Below are 8,800 nucleotides of genomic sequence, written 5' to 3' on the forward strand. Positions count from 1 at the left end.
ATTATTTATTTATATTTATTTATTTTATATTATTTTATTTTATTTATATTTATTTTATTTTTATTATTGAGATATATGTATTCTTTATCAACACTAGATGTAAGTATCTTATCAAAAGTATAATTTTGAAGTGGTTTTTTACAACCTGTGGGTTATTTTTTCACTTCTATGATAATATACTTTATACTACAAAACTTTTTAATTTTGATTAAGTTCATTTTATCTGTTTTATCCTTTGTCACTTGCACTTTATTTTCATATTAAAGAAACTACTACTAGTTAATGTGGAGAAAAGAGCACTGAGTAATGTATAGTATTGTTGAATCACTGTATTGTACACCTGAAGCTAATATAATACTGTTTGTTAACTATATTGTAATTGAAATTTAAAAAACTTAATTAAAAAAAGCAGCAGAAAGAAAAGAAACCACCTATTAACACCAAAATCACAAAAATGTACTCCTAAATTTTCTTCTAGTAGTTTCATAGTTTCAACTTATGTTTATGTATGTGATCTATTTGAGTTAATTTGTGTGTGCGGTGTGAGATAGTGGTCTAATTTCATTGTTTTGTCCATAGATATTCAGTTGTTCCAGTAGCATTTGTTGATGATACTATTCTAGGCCCATTACTCTATCTTGGAATCCTCATCATAATCAATTTATTTCTGAACTTCTGATTTCTTCCCATTGATCTATGTCTATCTTTATATAAGAACCGTACTCTTTTGATTAGTGTAAATTTGTAGTATGTTTTGAAAATGGGAATTGTGAGTTGTCCAACTTATACTTTGTCAAAATTGTTTTGGCTGCATTGGATTCTTTGAATATCCATTTAAACTTTATGATGAGATTGCAAAATTCTAAAGAGCAGTCAGTTGAAATTTTGATGGGGATTGTGTTGAATTTGTATACTGATAACTATGTTATATATTCCTATACATTAATGTGGAACATCTTTCCGTTGATTTAGATCTCCTTCGATTTTTTTTCAGCGGTGTTTTCTAGTTTACAATGTGTATGTCTTGCACTTATTTTGTTAAAACTTATTCCTATATCCATCTATCAGTATGGAGGAGGGCACTTGTTGGGATGAGCACTGGGTGTTTTATGGAAACCAATTTCACAATAAATTTCATATTAAAAATAATAAATAAATAAATAAATAAATAAAATTTGTGTCATCATCTTTTTCTTGTGAACTGACTGAACTAATTTATTGGTTTCAATAGTTTTTGGTATATTTTGTAGGACTTTCTATATATGATATTACGTCATCTACAAGTGTAGATAGCTTTACTTCTCACTTTCAATCTGGATGAATTTGATTTCATTTTCTTGTCTAAGTATCCTAGATTGTACCTCAGTACAATGTTGTGTAGATGTGGTAAGAATGGACATCCTGTCTTGCTCCTGATGTTAGGATGAAACTTACAGTCTTTCACCATTAAGTAAGGTATTAGTGGGGATTTTTTATAGAAGCCCTTTATCAGGATGAGGAAGTTCCTTTCTGTCCCTAGTTTTTTGAATGCTGTTACCATGAAGGAGTGTGGGATTTTGTCAAATGCTTTTTGTTTATATATTGAGATGACTGTGTGGTTTTTGTCTTTTATTCTGTAAATATGGTATATTTCATTGATTCTATTTTGGAATCTGAAATAAGCTTGCATTCTTAGGATAAATCCAACTTATATCCAATGTTGCATATTCTTTTTTATATGTTTCTGGGTTCAGTTTGCTAGCATTTTGTTGAGGAATTTTTGCCCACATTCATAAAGGATATTGGTCTGTAGTTTCTTTTCTCATGTTGTGTTTTTATGGTTTTGGCATGAGAGTAATACTGGTCTCAGTATTAGTTGGAAAGAAGTGATTCTCTTCCAGTTTTTGGAAGAGTTTGAAAAGGATTGGTGTTGATACTTTAAAAAAAGATTTTTTTAACTTTAAAGAAGTTTGATGGCATTCACCAGTGAAACCATTTAGTCTTGGGTTTTTATTTATAAGAAGTTATTTGTCACTAATTCAATCTCTTTATCTATTATTTATATAAACATATTTTCTATTTCTTATTGTTATTTTCAATAGTTTGCTTTTCTAGCTATTTGTCTATTTTATCTTATTTATCTATTTTGTTGGCATACAACTGTTCATAGTATTCTCTTATAATCCCTTTTGTTTATGTAAGGTTGGTAGTAATATCCCCTCATTTGTTCTTTAGTAATTTGAGTCTTCTCCCTTTTTTTCTTGGTCATTCTGGCTAAATGTTTGTCAATTTTGTTGATCTTTACAAAGAATGAAATTTTGGTTTTGTTTTATATTAATAACTAATTTCTGCTCTAATCCTAGTGTCTGAAGGTGGAAGATTAGGTTGTTCATTTGAGATTTTTCTTCTTTTTCATTCTGCATTTTACAGCTCTCAATTTCCTTCTAAGAACTACTTTCACTGCATTTTAAATGTTTTTAATTGATAGTCTTTATGTTTTCTTTTTATAATTTGAAGTTTATAAGAAAAATTGAGTGAAAAGTACAGAGATTCCACTTATCCCTCATGCCATTCCCCATTTTCCCCTATAATTAATATCTTGCATTACTGTGGTACATTTGTTACAATTGATGATCCAATACTGATGCATTATTATTAAATAAAGTCCATAGTTTACATGAAGTTTCACTCTTTGTGTTGTAAATTATATGCATTTTTGCAAATACATAATGACAAATATTCATCATTATAGTACCATGCAGAATAATAGTTTTATTGCCCTAAAAATCCCCTGTTGTAATGCTTCACTTATTCATCCCTTCCTCCCTCCTACAGAACTCCTGTCGACTGCTGATCTTTTTACTGTCTCCATATATTTGCTTTCAGAATGTCACATATTTGGAATCATATGGTATATAGCTTTTTCAGATTAGCTTCATTAAGTTAGTTATGCACATTTAAGTTTCTTCTATGTCTTTTTGTGGCTGGATACCCCATTTCTTTTTAACACTGTTTAACATTCCATAGTATAGATGTAATACAGTTTGTTTATCTCTTGCTTCCTGAAGGGCATTTTGGTTGCTTCCACATTTTGACAATTATGAACAAAGCTGTTATAAAAATTTGTGTGCAGGTTTCACCTATACCAGAGCTTAGGATCTGAGCACAGATGGGACTGCAAACATTTTTTTGTGCTCTACAACTTGCTGCCCACTTCAAGACCTACAGAAGATTTGTCTGTTTCAGAACTTGGACAACTCTTTAGTTCTCTGATAAGTTTTCTTAGCTCTCCAGTGCTACCTCTGTTTTTTTGTGCTTCAGGAAATATTACATCACATTGATGCCCTGCCCCCAGTCTTCATATGACAATTTTAGCTGCTATCTTGTAGGAGTTCAAGATTTGGAGTGTTGTGGAGACATATCTTTCAATTATTATTAGCTTTCATCAGCCTCTGACTTGTACTCATAGAAGACCTGCAGTGATTCATTAACAGTTTCTCTCAGCTCTTCTGTACAACACAACTTGGGGTGAGATATCTCTGTCAGCTTCAACCCTGTTACCAGATTTTACTGTATTACCTCCATGCATTTAGGAAGACTCTAGGAAGTAGTTGGTGAGTAGGTACAAATTAACTGATTGAACGAGACTCCTTGGGAATTTAAAATGTCACACTGATCAATATGGGATATTTAACGTTTCTTTAGGAAGTTTAGCAGATTTCTTTTTACCCCTATCCACAACATTTTTCTAGGGATGAAATGGTAATGGGTCTCTCAGGAATGGCTTATCATTTTCTGGAAAATAGTTCATTTTTGTTACTTTGCAGCCTCAACTTTTTGATGGTATTGGAAAAACACCATCCTTTTGTAAGGTTTACAGCTTGGTCTCGTTCATAGGGTAGGAGCAATGGTCTTTTGTGAATTTTTACATTATAATCTAAAGTGTAGTAGCTTTTATGCTGGATTTTGTCAGATGTTTTTCTGCATCAATTGAAATAATGTGTTTTTCTTCCTTTAATCTATTAATGTGGTGTATTACATTGGCTGTTTTTCATGTGTTGAACCACCCTTGCATTACTGATAAATCCCACTTTATCATCGTGTATACTCTTTTTAAAATGTGGCCAATTCATTTTACCTGTATTTTGTTGAGGAGTTTTGCATCTATATTCATCAGGAATGTTGGTATGTAGTTTTATTATCTTGTGATGTCTTTGTCTGGATTAGGAATCAGGCTAATGCTGGTTTTATAAAATAAGTTAGGAAGTGTGCTCTACTATTTTATGTTTTGGAATAGTTTGAGAAATAGTGGTATTGATTCTTCTTTATTTTTTTAAATAAATTATTTTTTGGATAAAGGACCTGAATGTGAGACAGGAAACCATCAAAACCTTAGAGGAGAAAGCAGGAAAAGACCTCTCTGACCTCAGCCGTAGCAATCTCTTACTCGGCACATCCCCAAAGGCAAGGGAATTAAAAGCAAAAGTGAATTACTGGGACCTTATGAAGATAAAAAGCTTCTGCACAGCAAAGGAAACAACCAACAAAACTAAAAGGCAACCAACGGAATGGGAAAAGATATTTGCAAATGACACATCGGACAAAGGGCTGGTATCCAAAATCTATAAAGAGCTCATCAAACTCCACACCCGAAAAACAAATAACCCAGTGAAGAAATGGGCAGAAAACATGAATAGACACTTCTCTAAAGAAGACATCCGGATGGCCAACAGGCACATGAAAAGATGTTCAACGTCGCTCCTTATCAGGGAAATACAAATCAAAACCACACTCAGATACCACCTCACGCCAGTCAGAGTGGCCAAAATGAAGAAATCAGGAGACTATAGATGCTGGAGAGGATGTGGAGAAACAGGAACCCTCTTGCACTGTTGGTGGGAATGCAAATTGGTGCAGCCGCTCTGGAAAGCAGTGTGGAGGTTCCTCAGAAAATTAAAAATAGACCTACCCTATGACCCAGCAATAGCACTGCTAGGAATTTATCCAAGGGATACAGGAGTACTGATGCATAGGGGCACCTGTACCCCAATGTTTATAGCGGCACTCTCAACAATAGCCAAATTATGGAAAGAGCCTAAATGTCCATCAGCTGATGAATGGATAAAGAAATTGTGGTTTATATACACAATGGAATACTACGTGGCAATGAGAAAAAATGAAATATGGCCTTTTGTAGCAACATGGATGGAACTGGAGAGTGTGATGCTAAGTGAAATAAGCCATACAGAGAAAGACAGATACCATATGGTTTCACTCTTATGTGGATCCCGAGAAACATAACAGAAACCCATGGGGGAGGGGAAGGAAAGAAGAAAAAAAAAAAAAAAAGAGGTTAGAGTGGGAGAGAGCCAAAGCATAAGAGACTGTTAAAAACTGAGAACAAACTGAGGGTTGATGGGGGGTGGGAGGGAGGGCAGGGTGGGTGATGGGTATTGAGGAGGGCACCTTTTGGGATGAGCACTGGGTGTTGTATGGAAACCAATTTGACAGTAAATTTCATATATTAAAAAAATAAATAAATTAATAAATAAATAAAAAATAAAAAATAAATTATTTTTATTGACCTATACTTGATATGCAATGTTATATTAGTTTAAGGTGTGCAACATAGTGATTCGACAATTTTATACACTATGCTATGCTCACCACCATAAGTGTAGTTACCATCTGTCACCATACAACATTATTATGTTATTATTGACCATATTCTCTATGCTGTAGTTTTCATTCCTGTGGCTTATTTATTTTATAACTGGAAGTTTATACCTCTTAATCCTCTTTACTTATTTTGATCATCACCAAGCCCCTTCCCCTCTGGCAGACACCAGTTTGTTGTCTATTTATGATTCTGTCTCAGTTTATTTGTTTGTTCATTTGTTTTGTTTTTTAGATTCCACATGTAAGTGAAATTGTACCGTCTTTGTCTTTGTCTTATTTTTCTTAGAATAATCCCCTCCAGATCCATCTATATTGTTGCAAATGGTAAGATTTCATTTTTTAAATAACTGAGTAATATTCCTTTGTAGGTATATATCACATTTTCTTTACCCATTAATCTATCAGTGGACACTTATGTTGCCTCCATATCTTGGCTATTACAAATAATGCTGCAATACACTTATGGGGTTTGATGTCTTTTTGAATCAGTGTTTTTGTTTCCTTTGGGTAAATGCCCAGTAGTGGAATTACTGGATCATATGATATTTTTATTTTTATTTTTTGCAGAACCTCCATACTGTTCAAACGTAAAGTCATCTGGTCATGGGTTTTCTTTTTTTAGGGAAACATTTGATTATTGACTCAATCTCTTTACTTGTAGGTCCGTTCAGATTTTCTATTTTTCTTCTTGAGTCAGTTTTGGTAGTTTGTGTGTTTCTAGGAATTTTTCCATTTTATCTAAGTTATTTGATTTGTTATTTTATAGTTGTTAATTTATATTCTTAAAGTCTTTTATTTCTGTAATATGATTAGTGATGTCCACTTTCATTACTGATTATAGTCATTTGTGTCTTCCTTTTTCTCAGGCTAGCTAAAGTTTTGTCAATTTTGTTGATCTTTTCAAAATACCAGCTGTTGGTTTTGTTACCTATTGTTTTTTATATTCTCTAGTTTATCTCTGCTTTAGTATTTATTATTTCCTTCTTCCAACTTTTGTTTAATTTGCACTTATTTTTCTAGTTCCTTAAAGTGAAAAGTTATTTGAATTCCTTCATTTTAAATGTAGTTAAACAGTTTCTTCTGAGACTGCTTATCATAAGTTTTGGTATGTTGTGTCTTTATATTCATTTATCTAAAAGTACTTTCTAATTTCTGTTTTGATTTCTTCTTTGACCAATTGGCTAAGAGTGGGTTATTTCATTTCCACACATATTTAAATTTTCTAGTTTTCCTTCTGTTACTGATTTCTAGTTTGATTCCATTGTTTCCAGAGAAGAACCTTTGTAACATTTCAAACTTAAAAAATTTTTGAGCCTAGTTTTATGGCCTAGCATATGTTTTATCATATAAAATGTTCCCTGTCACATTAAAAGGATGTGTATTCTGTTTTTTGATGACTGCAGTGTTCTATAGATATATAGTTAGTTTATAATGTTGTTTAAATCCTCTATTTCCTCATTGATCTTTCTAGATGTTTATTCATTGTTAAAAGTGGCATATTTAAGACATTTGATTTAAAATGTTTGTCTAGGAAGTTTCATGTCTGTGCTTCCTCAAGGACAGCTTCTCTTAATTTTTTTTGTAAGCCATAATTTCTTGTTTCTTTGTATGCCTTGTAATTTTTTGTTGAAACCTGGAAATTTTAAATAATACAGTTTATAAACTCTTTCAAAAAATAGAATAGAAAGACACTCCCAACTAATTACTTGAAGCCAGAAGCCAGTATTACCTTGATACCAAAATCAGAGAAAGACAATATAAGAAAATAAAACTATAGACCAATATTCCTTATGAATATAGACCAACAATCCTCAACAAAATACTAGCAAAGTGAATACAGTAATATAAACAGGATTATACATTATTATCAGGTGGAATTTGTTCCAGGAATTCTAGCTTTGTGTAACATACAAAAATCCATCAGTATAATACAGTATATTAATTGAATAAAGGATAAAACCACATAACCATGTCCATAGTTGCTGAAAAAACATTTGACAAAATTCAACACCTATTCATAAGGAAAACACTTGACAAGCAGTGAATAGAAGGAAAGTCTTTAGATCTGATAAAGGGCATCTATTAAAATCCACAGCTAATCTCATGCTATAGGATCTAAAGGGGATTCTTCTTGTATCTTTTCCTGGTTCTCTTTGATAAACTTCTAGTTGGTCCACCTTTTAGCTTGTTGTTGTAAGTATCAGAGCTACCAGTTTTCTCTTAATTGGTCACCAGTAAAATTTGAACTTTTTTCAACAATGCCCTTGTGCTTGAACTTCTCCACACTCTTTAAAATAAAGTCAGTCCCCTTAATATGATCTGTGGCGTTTTTGTTCTTGTGTCTGTCTTTTCCCCTGGAAGAACTTATGTGTCAATGCAAGGATGCAAGGAGTAGGGACAGGTGCATGTTTCTCCTAGAATTTTGCCCCAGCTTGAGGAGCAGAGCTCTGGGCATGAAGCAGAGAGGTTCCTGATCCTCTCTGCTTGACCCTATTAGTGTGTAACCTCTACCCTTCTAGGGAGTTGGGTCAGGTTTGTTCAGGGTCAAATATACTCTTCCTGCCATGCTTGGAATAGAGCTTCCATTCTATGAGTAGAGACTGGTGGAGGGAAGGAAGGCTAATTCACTGTAACTGCCTAGAATAGAATTTCTGAAATATGGAACTTGGGGTGATAAGTGATGCTGTCTGTCAGCCCCTCTCAGGATAGAACTGTGGTCCTATACTGGGAGCTAGGTTGAAAGGGAGCCCATCTTCTTGACTGCAGATGCCTGGAGAAGAGTTTCTATCTCACTGGGCTGGAGGGGATATAAATATGTGAAGGCTCAAATGCCACAAACTTTCATTGTTGTTATTGAGATTTAGATAATTTTCTTTTTTAAAAAAATTTTAAATGTGTATTTATTTTGAGAAAGAGAGTGTGCATGAGCAGGGGAGGGGCAGAAAGAGAAAGAGGAGGAGAGAGATTCCCAAGCAGGGTCTACACTATCAGCACAGAGCCCAACGTGGGACTTGATCTCATGAACCATGCTGATAGTGTGGAACCTGCTTGGAATTCTCTACCTCTCCTCCCCTCTCTTTCTCTGCCTCTCTCTTACTTGTGCACACACTCTAAATAAATAAATAAATAAATAAATAAATAA

The sequence above is a fragment of the Panthera uncia genome, chromosome X (assembly GCF_023721935.1).
Source record: "Panthera uncia isolate 11264 chromosome X, Puncia_PCG_1.0, whole genome shotgun sequence".
NCBI lineage: Eukaryota > Metazoa > Chordata > Mammalia > Carnivora > Felidae > Panthera > Panthera uncia.